The following is a 22,051-nucleotide window of genomic DNA, read 5'->3' as shown; positions in this document are numbered from 1 at the left end:
ACGCAGAAGCTCAATATCATCAGTCAGAGCAAGGCCAGGGGATGACTGCAGAACAGACCATCAATTGATCATATATGCAAGTTCAAGTTGAAGCTGAAGAATATTAAAACAGCTCCATGAGAGACAAAACATAACCTTGAGTATATCCAACCTGAATTGAGAGAGCATCTCAAAAATAGATTTGATGCATTAAACATTAACGACAGAAGACCAGATGAGTTGTGGGATGTCAACAAGGATATCATAAATGAAGAAAGCAAAAGGTCATTAGAAAGACAAGGAAAGAAAGAAAATTAAAAAATGGGTGTCAGAAGAGACTCCGAAACTTGCTCTTGAATGTAGAGCAGCTAACGTGAATGGAAGAAATGATGAAGCAAAGAGCTGAACAGAAGATTTCAAAGGGCAGCTCAAGAAGACAGATTAAAGAATTATAATGAAATGTGCGAAGACCTGAAATTAGAAAACTGAAAGGAAAGAACATGTTTAGTATTTCTCAAGCTGAAAGAACTAAAGAAAAGATGCAAGCCTTGAGTTGAAATATTGAAGGATTTTATGGGCAAAATATTGAAGGACACAGGAAGCATCAAAGAAAATGGAAGAATTATACAGTGTCAGTGTACCAAAATGAATTGGTCAATGTTCAGCCATTTCACGAGGTAACATATGATCAAGAGCCTATGGTATTGAAAGAAACTTCACTGAAGACTTGGGCAAAAAAACAAGGCTCTGGAAATTGGTGGAATACCAATTGAGATGTTTCAACAACTGGATGCAGCACTGGAAGCGCTCACTCATCTATGCCAAGAAATTTGGAAGACATCTTCCTGGCCAGCTGACTGGAAGAGATTCATATTTGTGCCCACTCCAAAGAAAGGTGATCCAACGGAATGTAGAAATTATCAAACAACATCATAAATATTACATACAAGTAAAATTTTGCTAAAGATCACTCAAAAACGATTGCAGTAGTACATTGACAGGGAATGTCAGAAGTTCAAGCTGGATCCAGAAGAAAATTCAGAAGAAGACTTGGAACAAGAGATATCATCGCTGACGTTAGGTGTGTCTTGACTGAAAGCAGAGAATACCAGAAGGATGTTTACCTGTGTTTTATTGACTATGCAAAGACATTTGACTGTGTGGATCATAAGAAATTATGGATAAAAATTCGGAGAATGAGAATTCCAGAACACTTCCTTGTGCTCATGCAGAACCTGTACATAGACCAAGAGGCATTCGTTCAAACAGAACAAGGGTTTAAAATCAGGAAAGGTGTGCATCAGAGTTTTGTCTTTTCACCATGTTTATTCAATCTGTATGCTGAGCAAATAATCTGAGAAGCTGGACTATATGAAGAAGAACGTAGCATCAGTATTGCAGGAAGACTCATCAGCAGCCTACAATATGTGGTTGACAACCTTGCTTGTGAAAAGATAAGAGTACTTGAAGCACTTACTGATGAAAATCAAAGACTACAACCTTCAGTATAGATTTAAAAAAAAATGCAGTAGAGTCGATTCCAACTCATAATCATCCTATAGGACAGAGTAGAACTACCCTGTAGGGTTTCCAAGAATCAGCTGGTGGATTCAAACTTCCAGCCTTTTGCTTAGGAGCCAAAGGCTTAACCACTTCACCACCAGCACCCCTCAGTATAGATTACGTCTCAACATAAAGAAAACAAAATCTTCACAACTGGACCAATAAGCAACATCATGATAAATGAAGAAAATATTGAAGTTGTCAAGGATTTCATTTTACTTGGACCCACATTCAATGCCCATGGAAGCAGCAGTCAAGAAAACAAACGATGTACTGCATTGGGCAAATCTGCTGCAAAAGACCTCTTTAAAGTGTTAAGAAGTCAAGATGTTAGTGTGAGAACTAAGGTGTGCCTGACCCAAGCCATGATATTTTCAATCTTGTCATATGCATACGAAAGCTGGAAAAGGAATAAGGAAGACTGAAGAATTGATGCCTTTGAATTATGGTGTTGTTGAAGGCTACTGAATATCCCATGGACTTAAGGAAGTACTAACAAATCTATTTGGAAGAAATATAGCCAGAATGCTCCTTAAAAGCTAGGATGGGGAGACTTTGTTTCCTGTACTTTGGACATGTTATCAGGAGTGACCAGTCCCTGGAAAAGGACTTTGTGCTTGGTAACTTAGAGGGTTAGCAAAAAAGACGACCCTCAATGAGATGGATTAACACAGTGACTTTAATGATGGACTCAAGCATAGCAAGGATTGCGAGGATGGCACAGGACTAGGCTGTATTTCATTCTGTCATACATAGGGTCACTTTGATTTGGATGCGACTGGATGGCACTTAACAACAACATTGCACTACTCTCCTTTAAAGCGGTGTCCCTCTTTGGGACTCCTCTGGCCTCTGGCAAGAACAGTTTACTTTACCTCTCTGGGCCTCTTTTTATGGCCCAGCTCTTTCTTCCTGGCAATTCTCAGGTTGTCTTGTGGTGATTCACTACTGTTGTATCCCCAATTCTTGCCTCTCAGATTCCACAGGGAAAAGAACCTCAGGTCTCTTACCTTCTGTTGCTGGTGGATATGACTGCAGCATTATACTCAGCTGAACCTTACCCTCCCTCTCTTCACTGTGATGCAGGTAGCAGTTTTTGTTTTGTTTTGTTTTCACCTGAGATCAGTTACTTTTGTTCACTTCTCTACCCATGAGTTGGCAATTTAGTTGCCACTGACCATTGCTGTGGTCATGTGGGTGCTTTGTCCCCTCCTTTCTGCATGGTAACAGGTTCTCAGCTTGTTGTAGGTGACATCTTCCACCTGAGTGTCCATCTAAATAGTTGGCTTGTTCCCACCACTCTCATCCCCTCTCCATCTCCATTGGTGTTACTGAGAGGGGAAGCGTCTTAATTATTTTGGGTCTAAAAAAAAAAAAAAGGGTTGTGAAAATCAAAATTTCCTCTTTGGACCAAGAGCCATTTAATCATTTTTCCATGTCGCAGTAGTTCCAACCTGTGATCAGAATCTTCCCACTCTCATTGCTCGATCTCTCCAAATTCTACTAACATATTTTGTGACGGGCATAATGGAAAGAGAGCAAAATGAACTCCCAAGTCCACCTATGTCTAAGATCCCAGGGTCGTATTAGTCAATCTGAGGAAACACTGGGCTTTGCATTTGTTCAAAGAGTGTTTTGTTTTGTTTTTTTTTAATAGTACTTCAGATGAAGGTTTACAGAACAAACCAGCTTCTCATTAAACAGAACACATTGTTTTATGACATTGGTTAACAACCCCACAGCATGTCAGCACTCTCCCTTCTCAACCTGGGGTTCCCTATTACTAGCTTTCCTGTCCGCTCCTGCCTTCTAGTCCTTGCCCCTGGGCTGGTGTGCCCCTTTAGTCTCGTTTTGTTTTATGGGCCTGTATAATCTTTGGCTGGAATGACTTCATTACTGAGCTAAAAGGGTGTCCAGGGGCCATACTGTTGCAGTTTCTACAGTCTCTGTCAGGCCAGTAAGTCTGCTCTTTGTGAGTTAGAATTTTGTTCTACATTTTTCTCCAGCTCTGTCCGAGACCCTTTAATGTGATCCCCGTCAGAGCAGTCAGTGGTGGTAGCTGGGAACCATCTAGTTGTCCTGGACTCAGTCTGGTGGAGGCTAAAGGCCGTCCATTAACCCTTTGAACTAATCTTTCCCTTGTGTCTTTAGTTTACTTCATTCTGCCTTGCTCCAGAAGGGGGTGAGATGATTGGAGTATCTTAGATGGCTGCTCACAGGCTTTTAAGGCCCCAGATGCTACTCACCAAAGTAGACTGTAGACCATTTTCTTTATAAAATATGTTATGCCAGTTGAGCTAGGTGGTCCCCGAGACTATGATCCTCAGCCAGGTGTGCTGGCTTCCCCAGTATTGTGTGGTCTTACCCTTCACCAAAGTTACCACTTAAAAAAACCAAACCAAACCTGTTGCTGTTGAGTCAATTCCAACTCACAGAGACCCTATAGGACAGAGTAGAACTGCCCCATAGTTTCCATGGGGTGCCTGGGGGATTCAAACTGCCGAAATTTTGGTTAGAAGCCATAGAACTTAACCACTACGGTTTCCGAGGGTTTCCAAGCAACCACTTATCTATTGTATATTTAGTGTTTTTCCATCCCCATCTTGCCCCTCCCTCGTAACCATCAAAGATTGCTTCTTTTTGTTTGTAAGCCTTTTCATGAGTTTTTACAGTAGTGGTTTCATACAATATTTGTCCTTTTGTGATTAACTTACTTTACTCAGCACAGCGCCCTCCAGGTTCATCTGTGTAATGAGATGCTTCACAGATTCATCATTGTTCTTTATCATTGCGTAATACTCCATAGTGTGTATGTACCATAGTTTGTTTATTCATTCATCTGTTGATGGGCATCTAGGTTGTTTCATTTTTGCTATTGTGAACAATGCTGCAGTGAACATGGGAGTGATATGTGTATTCATGTGACGACTCATTTCTCTAGAATATATTCCTAGGAGTGCTTTTGCTGGATCATATGGTATTTTCTATTTCTATCTTTCTAAGGAAGCGCCATATCATTTTCCAAAATGGTCGTATCATTTTGCATTCCTACCAAAAGTGCATAAGAGTTCTGATCTCTCTGCAGCCTCTCTAACATTTGTTATTTCCTGTTTGTGTGTGTGTGTGTGTGTGCCAGTAATGCCGGGGTGAGATGGTATTGTGGTTTTGATTTTCGTTTCGCTCATGGCTAGTGATCTCTAGTATTTCCTGTCTGTTAGCCGCTTTAATGGCTCCTTTGGAGAAGTGTCTGTTCATTTCCTTTGCCCATTTTTTAATTGGATTATTTGTCTTTTTGTTGTAGAGGTGTTGGATTTTCCTGAAGATTTTAGAGATTAGATCTTTGTCTGATTTGTAATAGCCAAAATTTTTTTCCCAGTCTGTAGGTTCTCTTTTTATTCTTTTGGTGAAGTCTTTTCATGAGCATAAGTGTTTAATTTTTAGAAGATCCCTGTTATCTAACTTATCTTCTGGAGTTTGTGTTTTGTTGGTTGTGGTTTGTATCCTGTTAATGCCATGTGTTAGGGCCCTAGCGTTGATCCTATTTTTTCTCCTATAATCTTTGTAGTTTTTGGCTTTATATTTAGGTCTTTGATCTATTTTGAATTATGGGTCCTGTTTCATTTTTTTTGGAGCTGGACATCCAGTCCTGCTAGCACCATTTGTTAAAAAAGACTGCCTTTTCCCCATCTGATGGACCTTGGGCCCTTGTCGAAGATCAGGTGACCATAGGTGGATGGATTTACATCTGGGTTCTCGATTCTGTTCCATGGGTCAATGTATCTGTCATTTTACGAGTACCAGGATGTTTTATCGTAGCTGTTTTTTTGTATAGTACGTTCTGAGATCAGGTAGTGCGAGTCCTCCTGCTTTATTCGTCTTCAGTAGTGCTTTACTCACCTGGGGCTTCTTCCGTTTCCATATAAAGTTCATGATTAGTTTTCCATCTCTTTGAAGAATGTTGTTGGTATTTAGATTGGGGTTGCATTGTATCACTTTGGGTAGAATTGCCATCTTCACATATTGAGTCTACCTATCCATGTATCCATGAGCATGGTATGTTTTTCCATTTATGTAGACCTCTTTTGGTTTCTTACAGTGATGTTTTATAGTTTTCTTTGCATAGATCTTTTACATCCACGGTTAGATTTATTCCCACGTATTTTACTTTTTTAGGGGATACTATAAATGGTATTGTTTTCCTGATATCCTTTTCATCATTCTCTTTATTGGTGTATAGGAATCCAACTGATTTTTATATGTTTATCTTGTATCCTGCTAATCTGCCTAATCTTTCTATTAGTTCCAGTAGTTCTCTCACTGATCTTTTGGGTTTTCTATGTATAGTATCATGTCATCTGCAAATAGGAACACTTTTACTTCTTCATTACCAATTTGGATGCCTGTTATTTCTTTTCTTGCCTTATTACTCTAGCTAGGACTTCCAGCATAATGTTAAATAGGAGTGGTGATAAAGGGCATCCTTGTCTTATTCCTGTTCTCAAGGGGAATGTTTTCAGCCTCTCTCCATTAAGAATGATGTTGGCCATTTTTTTTGCATAGATGCCCTTTATTATGTTGAGAAATTTTCCTTCTGTACCTCTTTTATTGAGAGTTTTTATCAGGAATGGGTGCTGGACTTTGTCAAATGCCTTTTCTGCATCGATTGAGAAGATCATGTGATTCTTTTCTTTTTATTTATGTGGCGTATTACGTTGATTGATTTTCTAATGTTGAACAATCCTTGTGTACCTGGTATGAATCCTACTTGGTCATGGTGTATTATTTTTTTTTATATATGATGCTGAATTCTATTAGCTAGAATTTTTGCATCTGTATTCATGAGAGGTAATGGTCTGTAATTTTCTTTTTTTGTGGTGTCTTTGCCTGGTTTTGGTATCAGGGTTATGCTGACTTCATGGGATGAATTTGGAAGTATCACTTCCTTTTTTATATTCTGAAATAGTTTGAGGAGTACTGATGTAAGTTCTTCTGTGAATGTTTGTTAGAATTCTCCAGTGAAGCCATCTGGGCCGGGGCTTTTTTTGTTGTTGTTGGGAGTTTTTTTTTTTTTTTTTAAATTACCTTTTCAATTTCTTCTCTTGTTATGGGTCTGTTCAGATTGTCAACATCATTTTGTGTTAGTTTGGGTAGGCAGTGTGTTTCTAGATATTTGCCGTTTTCTAGGTTTTCAAATTTTTTGGAGTATAGTTTTTCATAATACTCTGTTATGGTCCTTTTTATTTCAGTTGTATCGGTTATAATATCCTCCATTTCATTTCTTATTTGAGTTATTTGCATCCTCTCCTGTTTTTATTTTGTGAACTTGACCAGTGGTTTGTCTTTTTTGTTAATCCTTTCAAAGAACCAACTTTTGGTTTTGTTGAATCTTTCTATTGTTTTTCTATTCTCTATTTCATTTATTTCTGCTCTAATCTTTATTATTTCTTTTTTTCTGGTGACTGCTTGTTTTGCTGTTTTCTTTCTATTTGTTCAAGTTGTATAGCTAATGTTTTGATTTCGTCCCTTCTTTTTTAATGTGTGCATCTATTGCTATAAATTCACCTTTGAAGACTGCCTTTGCAATGTCCCAACGGTTTTGATATGATGTGTGTTCATTCTCATTTAATTCTAGTAATTTTTTATTTCCATCTCTATTTCTTCTATTACTCAGTGATTTTCAAGCAGGGTGTTACCAGTTTACAATTAATTGATTTTTTTTTTTTCTCCGTCTTTCTGTTGTTAATTTCTACTTTGATGGTGTTGTGGTCAGAGAAGATACTTTGTATTATCTCAGTGTTTTGGATTTTGTTGAGACTTTGTGGCCTAAGATGTGGTCTATTCTGGATAATGTTCCATGTGCATTGGAAAAGGATGTGTACTTTGCAGTTGTGGGTGAAGTGTTCTGTTTATGTCTATGAGGTCAAGTTGGTTGATTGTGCCGTTTAGATCTTCTGTATCTTTGTTGAGTTTGTTTGTTAGATGTCCTGTCCTTTACCAAGAGTGATTGTTGAAGTCTCCTACTATTATTGTAGAACTGTCAACTTCTCTTTTCAGTGCTGTTAGAGTTTGTTTTATGTATTCTGGAGCCCTGTCATTGGGTTTGTAGGTGTTTATTATGGTTATGTCTTCATGATGAATTGTCCCTTTAATCATTATGTAGTACCCTTCTTTGTCTTTTATGGTGGATTTTGTTTTAAAATCTGTTTTATCTGAGATTAGTATTGTCACTCCTGCTCTTTTTTGATAGCTGTTTGTTTGATACATTTTTTTCCATTCTTTGATTTTTAATAAATTTATGTCTTTGCTTCTAAGGTGAGTCTTTTGTATACAGCATATTGATGGATCCTGTTTTTGTATCCATTCTGTTACTCTCTCTTTATGGGTGCATTTAGGCCATTTATGTTCATTTTAATTTTTAATAGGTGTGAGTTTATTGCTGTCATTTTGTAGTGCCTTTTTTTTTTTTTTTTTGTGGTGTTGCTGTTTTCTTTGTTCCTCTTAAACTCCTGCACTGAATTCCTTTCATTTGTGGATTTTTTTTTCATTTGTTTTGTTTTTGTAGATTTTGTTTTTACTGAGACTGTGTTTTTTCTCTTTATTTTGATGAGTAGGTTTGTTAACTTTCTTTGTGGTTATTTATCCTTATCTTCCTAGGTTTGAACCAATCTATTTTTATTTGATAGCGCCTTGACTTCCTCTCCTTTTTTTTTTTTTTCATACCTACATTGTTTATTCCCTTTTTTATTGTTCTAACATTGTTGTCATTTACAAGGTTAACCTCTCTGGTTCCCTGTTGTAATTCTTTTGTTTTTGGATAGTCCTTGAGAGTTCATTTCCTATTTTGGTATCTGGCTGGTACAATCTTGTGTCCTAGATTCAGGCTGTGGTCTAATATTGTTTGTTCTCAAACTGAAGGACTCCGTTTAATAATTCTTGTAAGTTTGGTTTGGTTTTTTCGTTCAAAGAGTGTTTTAATGTGTGTAAGAGGAAAACAAATAGTGATTACGTCTGCTATTTTCTTATATTTTGTGCAAATTTATTTGTATTTAAAATACATTGTGTCTCAAATTCGCTTTTATCAGCTGGCCTGGAAATTTAATTACAATTTGTAAAATTTTTCCTGTATGTAAATTATGTCAGCTGAAAAGTGGGTTTCAGAATCCTTACATATGATAGATAATTAATATTTTTTGAGAAAAACGATTGAAACTAAATCTCAAATGAGTTATAAAAGAGAACAACGAAAAATAAAGTGAGAGCATAGCCACCACCATACAGGTAAGACCTTTGAGGGAAATTTAAGGGAGGGGGTTGACTTTGACTTTAAGAGAACATCTAACATTCTCCTTTATAATTCTAAACTGAATTCTTTTTATCTCTTACTTTGCCTATGTTTCATATGTGTTCCTTTTTGATGTCACATCTCTTCAAACTAATTAAGTAATAGATTTTCCATTGAGCACACCATATATCTTTCAAAGTTAAGCAAGAATGAAATACTTTGCCTGGATTTTCCTTTGTGAAACTGATGGGGGAAAGGATATTTTTAAAGTGTTGCACTGCAGTAGAAGAAAAAACTCGTCAGTGAAAACTGCTAGATACAGGCAGCCTCATAAATGTTTTATAATCATTGTAAAAAAATCAAAGTGAATTAATGATATTTTTAAAATTTCCTGGGGAAATGACTTCCTGCTCATTGAATTGTCTTGGCAAGATTCCCACCTTTTGAGCTTACTGGAGGGTGAAGAGAATAGCATCCTTTTTGTCCTGATTTTATGGGAAGCAAGGCAATCTGCTATGTGTTTGAGGATGTGATTATTACCATTTTTAAAAGAAGATTCTTTTGAAGAGTCTGCTCCTTAGTACCTATTCAAACTCTTTTAGTTTCATTGACACTATTATGTATAGACAGTTGAAAGAATAATGGCAGTTGAACAGATATGAATATTATAGAAAATGCATACTGATTGGGTTTCTGCTTGTTCCTATTTTTACTATGAAGAATTTTATAGTCAACCAATTTTAAAATTATGGACCGTGTGTTATTTGATATCACATCTAGAAATGCTGGTAATCCTAAGCCTCTTGTTATTATGGGAATAGTATCAGGAAATAATTTTGAAAAAGAGCTTACTTAAGCATTAACCCTTCTCTTTTTAGTTCTTGCTGACCTCTTGGGCTGGGTAGGAAGCCTCTCCTCCATGTCCTTAAATACACTGTCTACTCATACATTTATCAGTTAACTTACTGAGATGTATCGTAATTAGATGTTTGAGTCTCTGTACCCTCACTGGCCTGAGAACTTGATGCTAGTACCCCATACCCTTGGCTGTCTCTGCACTCCTCAGAGTCTGTGTTGCTGGACAGGTGCTCACTCAGTGAATGTTACCAGGAGGAAGTAAAGGAGCAAGGGGTGAAAAGAGGTGGCTAATTTCTGGGCCTCAATAAATATTCTCATCAAATTTTATAATTCAGGAGACCTGAGAGCTTTGAAGTGTTTCAAAGTGGAAGCCAAAAAAAAAAAAAAAAACTCGGGCAAGGTAAACTTATATTTTAAAAAGATTAATTGATGACCAGTTTATATTAAAGATCTGGAAATTTGATTTAGATCCTACCCATTCCTCAGGTATTTCCTCACAAAAAATTACAGGCCTTTGAAAATATTTAAGGCATTTGTGCAACTACGGAGTATTTTATAGTATATTGATGCTTTTAAAATAACACCTTTTTGAAAAAGCTTCATATTGTAGTACAATAATTGAAAGATCACTTCAGAGAGAAAATCTGCTCATGTTCATCTGTGTCTCCTAGAATGTGTCCTCGTGATTTAAACTATCATCTCCAGATCAAACAGCGTTTGTTTAACATGCGCAGTGTTGTTGGCATAATCGTTGTCTTGTGAAGTCATGTGAACAGACCTGGCTCTTCCTTTTTGTGTCACTATATCCTCGTTATGTTTTATTGATTTTATCCTCGTTATGTTTTATTGATATATGAATTCCAGAGCCTCCTCAGCTAGGGAGTGGTCATTTAACTCAATTATGCTCTCCATTGTTTTGGGAACCTGGCCTAGCATTGCATACCTGTCTACATTATCATGACCCACCCCTGACCATGCTATGTTAGGTTAGAGAATGGTGGTCTGATTGGGTGAATTTCAGTTTAGGGTGTTGGAATGGATACCCACAAAGCCACCATTAATTGTTTAATTGCTAATTCTCTTGATTAAAAGGCTATTTTTGAAAAGGCTCTACCTCATTTTGCATTTTGCCAACCCTGTTGCCAACTCACTTAAAAAAACTAACCGTTCAATTGTTGTGAGTTGTTGAGAATCAGACATAGGAGAAACTCAGGCCTGGTCCTATTGGACCAGTGGCATTCCTCACTCTTCTGTGTTTTACCCTCTCCTTTACTGGATTTTTCCCCTACATCTCAACAGCAATGGGTTTGGGTTTTTTGGACCCATTGTACCATTAAAATCTGTTTGTTTGTTTTAAATACATATCAAAGCCTGGTCACCTTAAAATTTTATATCATATTGCAAGTTCTGGTCTGAAATATCTTAGCCTGTTTGGTTCATCAAGCAAAAGAATAGAATAAAACTTTCTGGTCAGAAAGTGGTAAAATTGTGTTGCAGTCCCGCTCCTGTCTTTCTTCTGCAAACAGAAGTAAAACTCTAAAATGCCATGGATTGTATTACCATTCTTAAAGCCATATAGCTTGAAAGAGCTATGAGAATGAATACTTGCCAACCTTAGTGTGATGTTGCATTTTTTAAACTTCTATTTAGATTTGTACTTAATTTTTTTTTTCTTTTAAAATTTTAGAAATATTTTCTAAAAAATTCCTGGCTTGTACAAATTCAAACTAGAAGGTATTTTTCTACTGGACATGGTCTATCTGGATAGCAGCCAATTGCATTAACCATTTCTACCATCCAAGGACACTGAACCAGTTGACGTCAAGTTGACTCAGACTGATGGCGACCCCATGTGTGTCACAGTCAAACTATGCTCCATAGAGTTTTCAATGGCTGTGATCTTTTGGAAATTGATCACCAGGCTTTTCTTCCAAGGTGCCTCTGGGTGGATTCGAACTGTCAGCTTTTCAATTAGAAGCCACAGAGGAATTTCTAATCAAATTTTACTCAAAGCCTAATAAAAGAGATGAGCAGAACAAAATCTTAGTACAAAACTGTGAGGATAATAGTGAAGTGACCCTTATCATTTGTCTAGTGCCTTCATGTTTCCTGTATTTCCCACCTTGCTAGTATTCTGAAGTAAATCCTTTATATCAAATAAATAGAAATATGATTAACAAAATGGCAATGCCACTGTGGCAACTGTAACAAACATTTGCCTTACACATAGAAATTAAGAGCAATCACTGCCCTGGTTCAACATACACTAAAATCAATTAGCTGTAATTTACCCATGAACTACTGGAAGCACTGGTTTTAAAATAAGAAATGCGATAATGGTGCTTAGTATTCTTTTAAAAAGTTCTGACAGTGCAATAAGAAAAATAGGAAAACAGGTAGTAAATATTAGAAAGAAACAGTTAAATATATTGTTATAAAAGATATTATCCTGTTATATATCTTGTAAACCAAAAGGAATCAACTGTTAAAAATGGCAATTAATGAAATTTTGATAACTTGGCAAGTTATAAGATATTCAGTAATCAATTGTAATTTTCATGAACATGATTTTAGAATGTAAAATGGAAAAAAAATTTTACTTATAGTTACAAAATTATGTAAAATACATACCAAACCACACCCATGGCCATCAAGTTGATTCCAACTCATAGCCACCCTCTGTGACAGAATAGAACTGCCCTATATGGCTTCCAAGGAGCAGCTGCTGAATTAGAGCTGCTGACCTTTTGATTAAGTGGAGCTTTCAACCATTGCACCACCAGGGCTCCATGTAAAATATACAGGAATTATTTTAATAAGAATTATATGTAATTCATTTAAATATACTGTGAAATCTTAAAACACTTCTGAAAGGGAATGTACACACTGTAGCTCTTTACATTCTTGCAGTTTGATAGGTTCATTATAAAACAACTTCACAAACATCTTTTTTTTTAAAAAAAAAGAACTGAAGTATTTCTCAAACTCATCAGAAATGCTGAAGAGAATATGTAAATACATAAAAATGAGTACCTAGGTAATGAGTGAACATCACAGACATTTGCACGGCAGTAATTAAGTCATTTGTTATTGTTAAGTAGCCCAGAAATAGGCCCTAATCTGTAAATGTAATGTACAGGCAGTCCTCTATTTATGACGTGATGAACTGTACTTATGACCATCTGGGTTTTTTTTTGTACATCTTATCATTAGTAATATGTATGTATTAAAATATATCTGTAAGTTAATATACAAGGTTTTCAACCCTCAAGACAAATAAAGATCAGATTTATAAAGATACTGATAATAAGAGGCAATAATAGTGAAAATTTTTTTAAAAATGGAAATATTCGACTTATATCAGAACTGATTTACGATGGCGTGATTGGAACAGAACCCCATGGTAAGTCAGGGACTAACTATTACTAGAATTATCATAAATCTATGAGGAAGAGAATATTCAATATACGATATTAGAATAATTGGCTAGCAGAAATCAACATAAACCCTCATCTCATAACATACAGTAAAATAAGTCCCTTAAGAACTAAGGAGCTATTTCTTTTTTTTTTTTAGAACATTTGAAGAAAACTTGATTAAATATTTATCAGCTTTCTGAAGGATGAAGAAAAAACTTTCTAAGCTTTAAAAAAATAAAGGACTATGTTTAATGTAAAAAACTCTTCATTTTCCATATATCAAAAAATGTCCAAATAAAAAAGGCATGCAACAGAATGTTCCATAGTATATGTATTATGCAAAAAGATTATAATTTCACATTCATGAAAACTAAAGTACATCTATACAAATGGGCATAGACACGGACAGGCAATTCATAAAACAGGAAACGGGTATAAACAAACATGGGAATTTAGTCAGCCTTATAATTAATCAAAGAAATGTAAATTAGGTTAAATTTCTCATCTATTACAACAAGGCCAAAAATAAAAGTAAAGCCAATTTTCATCACTTGTTTTTGTGTGCTGGCAAGTCAATTCTGACTCATAGCAACCCTATAGGACAGAGTAGAACTGCCCCAAAGGGCTTCCAAGGCTGTAATCTTCATGAACATAGACTACCACATCTTTCTTCTGCAGGGTGACTGGTGGGTTTGAACCACTCACCTTTCAGTTAGCAGTCGAGTGCTTAACCATTGCACTACCAGGACTACTTATTTTCATCACTAGTGGGTTTTGGGAGCTAGAGTTAAAATAGAATTTGTACCATTATAAATCATACACAAATAACTGGTATCCTTGCTGTACAAAAGCCATACTGAAGTTTATACCCAATGATACTGTAAATCTTATTTCTTCAATTCTACCTAAAGAAATATTTCATAAAACGTGAATATAATGTCATAGTCTTATATTGCCCAACTTTGGGAACAATAGGGAAAATCACATGTAAAATAAAGTACATTCATGTAAGAGATTTTATTCATTTGTTATGTATCCATTAAGGACAGTAGTTAACAAAGACTGAAGACTACTCGGAAAATACCTGTAACTTAGTTGTAACTAAATAGACACAAGATACAAAACTGTGAATGTATATAGTAATAATATAAAATATGATTATGAAACTAAGACTAGAAGGAAGTATGCCCATAATTTTAACATCTGTGTTTGGGTGATGAAGATGCCAACATGGACAATTAAAAATGTATTGAAATGTAGGACTTTCTGAAGAATAAAGTTATTTGCCCACATAATCAAGCTAGCATTATGCTGTATGGTCTCCTTTAAAGCTCTTGCAAAATGTTTTTTTCAACCAGGAGTCCCTTCTCACCTCTTTACAAAGCTTGTTGAGCATATGCCAACATTCTCAGGAGAAGGAACTACCTCTGAGGTTTCAACAGAGTCCCTTACTTTCTCCCCATCTCTTCCATATTCTCAAGCTAATCTACTTAGATTGTTTTCCCTTAAAATATATATTTTTTAATGGCTTTATTTCCTGAAGGCAAGTCCAGAAGTCTGAGATTCTCCATGTATATGTGGCGATTATTCTAAGGCAATGGTTTTAAACATTTTTCCTGCAGTGCACACATGCCAGATGATATTAACACATCTGACACACTTCTGGCATAACCAGAATTATTCCCAATTACCTTAATTCACCAAATCTAATATGATACCAGTTGCAAGATACACTATTTTGTACCACTGAGTAAGAAAAAAAAAAATGTTTCTAATTAAGCTGACATGTCATTGTCAGAAGCATCCTTATTTCATAGATGTTAAAATGTTTTTAAAATGTGCATATTAAAATTGATAGAAACAATGATGGTAACTAGCTTGCAATCATTGCTTCTTTACCCTACTCTGGTAGAGACGTGTGAATGCAGAGGAGACAAAGACCTGCTGCCTCCAGGTCCAGCAGGTGACCCCACCTCCCCAAGGGAAGAAGATCTGTGCAGAATTATCAAGCGCTTGCATCCAGATTCAGGTGAATTTTTTCACCATTTTCCACTTTCACAGATGTGTGTAAAATGCGCCTCTCATCCTTCGTTCCCAATAAAAATAGTAGGTGAGGAGTAGGTCCTGTCATCTAGGGCACCACCCCTTGTACCGCAGCTGCACCTCCCATTGGAAGGATGAAACCTTGGGTCAGGTCCTACTTCCTTCTCAACCTGTTCATTTCCTATCCTGCCTCCTACCACAATGCTTGCTTTTGCCTGAACCACAGGATGTTTGGTGTTTGCCCTTACCTACCACTTCAATGCAAGTAAGTGAGAATGGCATTATCTCAAGAATGATATTAAATTTCTTAATTAATTTTAAATCTTGCATTGAGAAAACTCCGGGATGTAAGAAATCATTTGATTTATAACTTTAACTAGTTTGAGAAGAAAGGTGAGTTGGACCTTAAAGCCAAACACTTTTAATCATGCTGAAATTCTGGCAAATTAGATCATGGTTAAGATGTAATTAAAAAAAAAAAAAAACTGCAAAATGAGAAATTTTCAATACAATATGGTAAACTGAGGGCCTATCAATCCGCTAACATTCCTGCCCCAGTCTTTTGGCCTATTAAATTTGATAAGTTTCATTTTTAAGGTTAGGGAATTTTTACAGTATTATCAATGATAATTCTAATATAACTAAAAGGTGACATCTGACTAATGCGTTATTCAGGTATATTCTCTAGTGTTAACTACCAATTGTTTAGTGGGCACATTACCCAAACCAAAAACCAACCCCGTTCTCATCAATTCTGACTCATGGTGACCCCGTGTGCATCAGAGTAGAACTGTGCTCCTTAGGGTTTTCAGTGGCTGTGATCTTTTGGAAGTACATTGTCAGGCCTTTCTTCTGAGACCCTTCTGGGGGACTTGAAGCACCAACCTTTTGGTTAACAGCTGAGCACTTAAAGTGGACACATTACAGTACTTACTTAGAATTGCCATGGCATTGTGGAGCCAGAAGCTCAGTTTTCATTGGTAATCCTCTTACTTAGGATCCTGTTGGGTTCTGATTTCTTCCCCAGTTGCAGGATGCATCTCAAATAGGCCATGAGCCTCCTCAATAATGGGTTTCACATCTTTCTCCCCAAAGTTTTGTCACTTTCCATGTATTGCAGCAACTATGAGGCTCTGGGAAATAATTGTTGGCTCACCTTTTCCTCATTCAATATTTTCTCCCTACTGGAAACCCTGGTGGCACAGTGGTTAAGAGCTATGGCTGCTAACCAAAAGGTGAGCAATTCAAATCTACCACCCAGTCCTTGGAAACCCTATGGGGCAGTTCTACTCTGAGTCGGAATCAACTCGACGGCAACGGGTTTTGTTTTGTTTTATCTCCAATTTTTTGGGGGGGGTTTCTGGGTGTAAATGGCCACCAAATCTTTGTACTCTAACCTCTTATAGAAATTCCAGTCCTGGATATTCTGCTGGCAGCTTGAACTCTGCATGATTGAAGTGGAGCCCATCATCCCTCCTCCATAATTATCCTCCTATTTGCTGTATCTCAGTTAAAACATCACTCGCCATCTTCCCAGTGGTCCAGGATAGAAACCCTGGGAACTTCTTTATCCTCTCCCTTGTGCCTCACATTTAATTAATTGCCAAACTCTATCTATCTGATCCATGCTCTGGCACTTAACACTGCCATCAGAATTATCTTCCTCAAATACAAATTTGATCACCACTTCACTGGTTGCAGGTGAGTCACATGAGGCTCAAAAGGATAGAGACTCGCATCTGAACTCCTTTGTCTACGGTTTGAGTTCCATTCACATTGGCCTCAGACTCATGGTGACCCCATGCACGACAGAACAAATCACTCCAGATCCTCTGTCAACCCCATGATCAGTTGAGGATCAGACCATTGTGATTCATCGAGTAATTCACAGAGTATTCTTTGGCTGATTTTTGGCAGTTGCTCATCAGGCATCCTTCCTAGTCTGTCTTAGCCTGGAAGTTCTTTTGAAAACTGCCGAGCATCATAGCAACACACAGGCCTTCGCTGACTGATTAGTGTTGGCTGTGCGTGAGGTGCCTTGGCCAGGAATTGAACCAGGGTCTCCCTTATGGAAGGCGAGAATTCAACCACTGAACCACCAATGCCCTTTATGCCTACCGTTCTAGGTCCACTATTTCTTTTAAATCAACCTGTTTCTGCAAACCTACTGCCCTATATGATCTCCCAAGAACCTTGCAATCCAATTTACCAACAGTATCTTCTTTCCCAATACATCCCTTATATTTCCCTGTCTCCATTCCTTTTTTAAACACCCTTGGCATTTTTCAAGCTGAAAGAACTGAAGAAAAAATGCAAGCCTTAGAGTTGCAATATTGAAGGATTCTATGGGTAAAATATTAAACAACTCAAGAAGCATCAAAAGAAGATGGAAGGAATACACAGAGACACTACACCAAAAAGAATTTGTCAATGGTCAACCATTACAGGAGGTATATGAGCAGGAAACCTATGGTACTGAAGAAAGAAGTCCAAGCTGCTCTGAAGGCATTGGCGAAAAACAAGGCTCCGGGAATTGATGGAATACCAACTGAGATGTTTCAACAAATGAAGGCAGTGTTGGAAGTCCTCACTCATCTATGCCAAGAAATTTGGAAGACAGCTACCTGGCCAACTGACTGGAAGATATCCATATTTATGCCTATTCCTAAGAAGGGTGATCCAACCAAACACAGAAATTATCAAACAATATCACTAATATCACACGCAAACAAAATTTTGCTGACGATCATTCAACAGCAGCTGCAGTAAGTGTATCGAAAGGCAACTGCCAGAAATTCAGGTAAGGTTCAGAAGAGAACATGGAACCAGGGATATCATTGCTGATGTCAGATGGATCCTAGCTAAAAGCAGAGAATACCAGAAAGATGTCATCCTTTGTGTTATTGACTATGCAAAGAAATTCAGCTCTGTGGATCACAACAAATTATGGATAATATTGCAAAGAATGGGAATTCCAGAATACTTGTGTTCATGAGGAATCTGTACATAGATCAAGAGGCAGTCATTTGAACAGAACAAGGGGGTACTGTGTGGTTTACAGTCAGGAAAGGTGTGGGTCAGGGTTGTATCCTTTCATCATACCTGTTTAATCTGTATGCTGAGCAAATAATCCGAGAAGCTGGACTATGTGAAGAAGAATGGGGCATCAAGATTGGAGGAAGACCCATTAATAATCTGCGTTACGCAAATGACACAACCTTGCTTATTGAAAGTGAAGAGGACTTGAAGCACTTGCTGATGAACATCAAAGACCACAGCCTTCGGTATGGATTACACCTCAACATAAAGAAAACAAAAATACTTACAAGTGGACCAATAAGCAACATCATGATAAACGGGGAAAAGATTGAAGCTGTCAGGGATTTCATTTTACATGGACCCACAATCAACACCCACGGAAGCAGCAGTCAAGAAATCAAGACGCATTGCGTTGGGCAAATCTGCTACAAAAGACCTCTTTAAAGTGTTGAAAAGCACTAAGACTAAGGTGGGCGTGACCCAAGCCATGATGTTTTCAGTCGCCTCCTGTGCGTGTGAAAGCTGGACGATGAATAAAGAAGACTGAAGAAGAATTGATGCCTTTGAATTGTGGTGTTGGCGAAGAATACTGAATATACCATGGACTGCCAAAAGAACGAAATGTTTTGGAAGAAGTACAACCAGAATGCTCCTTAGCAGCAAGGATGGCAAGACTGTGTCTCACATACTTTGGCCATGTTATCAGGAGGGATCAGTTCCTGGAGAAGGACATCATGCTTGGTAAAGTAGAGGGTTGGTGGAAAAGAGGAAGACCCTCAATGAGATGGATTGGCACAGTGGCTACAACAATGGGCTTAAGCATCAAAACGATTCTGAGGATGGCACAGGACCAGACAATGTTTCTTTCTGTTGTACATAGGGTCCCTTTCAGTTGGAATCGACTCGATGGCACCTAACAACAATTCCTTTTTCCATGTTTGTATGGTTCTCTTGGCTTGGAAAGCATTGTTGCAGAAAGAAGGCTTCCTGGTCCTTCTGTTTCTTCTTTCCTAAGTTTCTGCTAATATGTATTTACTTTTGCCCCCTTCTCTTTCTGTAAAGTTTTAAGATATCTCACAAAATGCATGTGCATACAATATTGTACAATTTTAAAAGTGATGAGGAAGATGAAATCAATGTACATCCATAAGAAGCCAGAAATAAGGTTAGTTTACTAAAAGAATGACAAGAGTGTGAGCGTGTGCTAAGGGACCTCCATGAGAGTCACCTCCCCTTCCCCCTACACTCCTTCTGGCTTTTATTTGCTCCTCTGTCAGATCTCAAAACAGTCTGCATGTACTTAGTAGTATAGGTCCTTCTGTCCGACTAATCAGTGAACATATTGAAAGTGTGGGTTACGCCACCTTCACCTTTGCATTGCTGGCAGTGCTGTGTAGGCACTGTTCATGTAGTAAACGTCCGGTATTTTGAAAAATGACGAATATATGAAACTTTGCAAATAAAGTCTATATGGCAAGCAGCATTTTTTGTTTGTTTTGTTTTTTTAAAATTAAGAATAGACAAGTTTCATTTCATTCCCTAAACATAATATTCTTGGAAGCCTTGCCTGTACGCAGGCTAGGTCAGTTTCCTTCCTTATATTCTCTTATGGACTACCTCTTCATGGCCCTTTTTCAGTTTGTAATAATTTATACACGAGTGCGACTATTTGATATCTGTCTCCTTTACTGTAATGCCTCTTCATGGCCCTTTTTCAGTTTGTAATAATTTATACACGAGTGCGACTATTTGCTATCTGTCTGCTTTGCTGTAATGCCTCTTCATGGCCCTTTTTCAGTTTGTAATAATTTATACACGAGTGCGACTATTTGATATCTGTCTCCTTTACTGTAATGCCTCTTCATGGCCCTTTTTCAGTTTGTAATAATTTATACACGAGTGCGACTATTTGCTATCTGTCTGCTTTGCTGTAATGCCTCTTCATGGCCCTTTTTCAGTTTGTAATAATTTATACACAAGTGCGACTATTTGATATCTGTCTCCTTTACTGTAATGCCCATGAGAACGGGGATCTTGCCTGTTCTGTTCACAGCTGTAGCCCAGTGTCTCCCAGGACATTTGATGCAGTATTTAATTCACAGTTGTCGAATACCCACTGAAGGAGCCTGGCTAACGTCCACTGTCTGCTCTGTACTGCCCTCTGAGCTACCCTGACACTAGCACAGTGCCTGCTGAGCACATATGTACTCTGCCAGCCCCACAAAGCAGGGAAGTCAACCAAAGAGACAAGCAGAGTATTGCTATGATGCTGAATAGATTTTTTATGGCCCCTCATATACTATGTCTTGTGACTCTTGGATAGGAACTGTTTAATTTGGGTTTCTGCAAATGCACATAGAATATCTGTGATAACACATTTTACCTTTCTTTACTGTATTCCTGCCTCTGTAATAGAGCCAATCACTTGGCGATAGCAATTTCAGTTTTTCTGTATTTTTTTCTTTTTCTTCAAATGATCTTTGTAAGTACCCTCATTAGTAAGTAGTAGAAGATAGCCTAACATTTCAAAACTTATATATATAGCTTTGAATTTGGTTAAAAATAAAAGTAGGATTGCAATTCAAATTCAAAATAACTCTTATAGGTAGAGTTTTTCATTGCTAGATTTTGGCTCAAAAATAATTTGTAAATCTGGAAAATGTTAAGTAAAACACTAGGCTATGTTTTAAATACCATCATATATATACATACATACATATATATATATGATTATTAATAGGAAGTCTTTATTGGAGTTAGTTCTGAACAGTTTAAAAATTGATTTGGCCTTGAATTAACAAATCCAATTTGAGATCTTTCATATGTAGCAAAGCTAATGGTTTTATAATTGAAGAATATATATTTTAATCCCTTTATCTCTGTATTTTTTACCAATAACAAGAGAGGTTTCAATATTTCAACTTTAGTTTCAATGTTTTAAAAATACATATTAAGAAAAATCTTCTGAAGAACAGCTCCTGAAAATTTATCTTCTACCTCTGTATTATCCTGTTAAATTTCCAGATATTCGCATTAGCTTTTGGATTCAAGTCATTCACAATCATTATTGTTGAAGGTGTCACTGAGTTTACCTGAACTTTCAGAAATTTACCCAAAACAGATAGAAAGGTAATGCACTACTATAAATCAAAATATATAAAACTCTGGATTTTAGCAGTTTTTCTCTTAGCTTTCTCAAGTTCTTTCATTATTTCATTTTCTCAGCCAGTATTTATAAAACACTAACAAGAGTCATATTTTCCTCCAAATATTATCAAAACTTATTTATTTATAAAATCCTGCAAGATCTAGTTGTTGCTATAATCATATCTTTTTAAACCAAAACCCATAAAGCTGTTTCATTTTTTTTCTGGTTAAGTTAGACTTCTCCTATATTCCAGAATTCAAATTGGTGTTAGTCCAGTCTTTAACTCTTTTGTCCCCAAAGCTATTGTTTGTGTACCGTTTCAGAGAGTAGTCACGTTGGTCAACTTAAGTACTACTAAAAAGCTTCCTAAGCCTTTGTATTTGGATGGGGCAAATTGCAAAGGTGTCAGAAATTTTTAACTTTACTTAACTGATGATTTAATTTCTGACCTAGTTTCAATAATTTATGCATAATTTGGAAAATATAAAGGACACATAAAAAATGAGATTGAATATGAATTCCAGCCAGAGTTGGATGTGTCCCAGGACAGAAATCCAGTCCAGGCCTGCGTCCGGCCCAGCCTTCTCCGCGACATGCTCCAGAGAAGCCATATTGTAAAGCCAAGAGTGTGGAGTAGTTCAGTTCTTGGTGAATCTCGCTTGAATGTAACAATGTATTTGATAGCTTTGATTTCCAATTCTATTCCTCTGCAGAGCCGTC

The 22,051-nt window shown here is 37.0% G+C and overlaps 1 protein-coding gene across 17 annotated transcripts in view; it reads left to right on the top strand.

Annotated features, from left to right (window-relative positions):
• DLGAP1 (DLG associated protein 1) overlaps window positions 1–22,051 on the top strand; it is a 1,139,806-nt gene that overhangs the window by 324,929 nt on the left and 792,826 nt on the right. Inside the window, exon 5 of one of the 17 annotated variants that reach the window (XM_049901324.1) lies at window positions 15,014–15,130. The exons of the other annotated variants lie outside the window; for them this stretch is intronic. The gene's annotated coding sequence lies outside the window, so the exon portion shown is untranslated. The remainder of the gene's footprint in view (window positions 1–15,013; window positions 15,131–22,051) is intronic. 17 annotated transcript variants of the gene reach the window in all.

The sequence above is a fragment of the Elephas maximus genome, chromosome 11, assembly GCF_024166365.1.
Source record: "Elephas maximus indicus isolate mEleMax1 chromosome 11, mEleMax1 primary haplotype, whole genome shotgun sequence".
Taxonomy (NCBI): Eukaryota; Metazoa; Chordata; class Mammalia; order Proboscidea; family Elephantidae; genus Elephas; species Elephas maximus.
The sequence above is the reverse complement of the archived record's forward strand: the minus strand, read 5'-3'. Positions and strand labels throughout refer to the sequence as shown.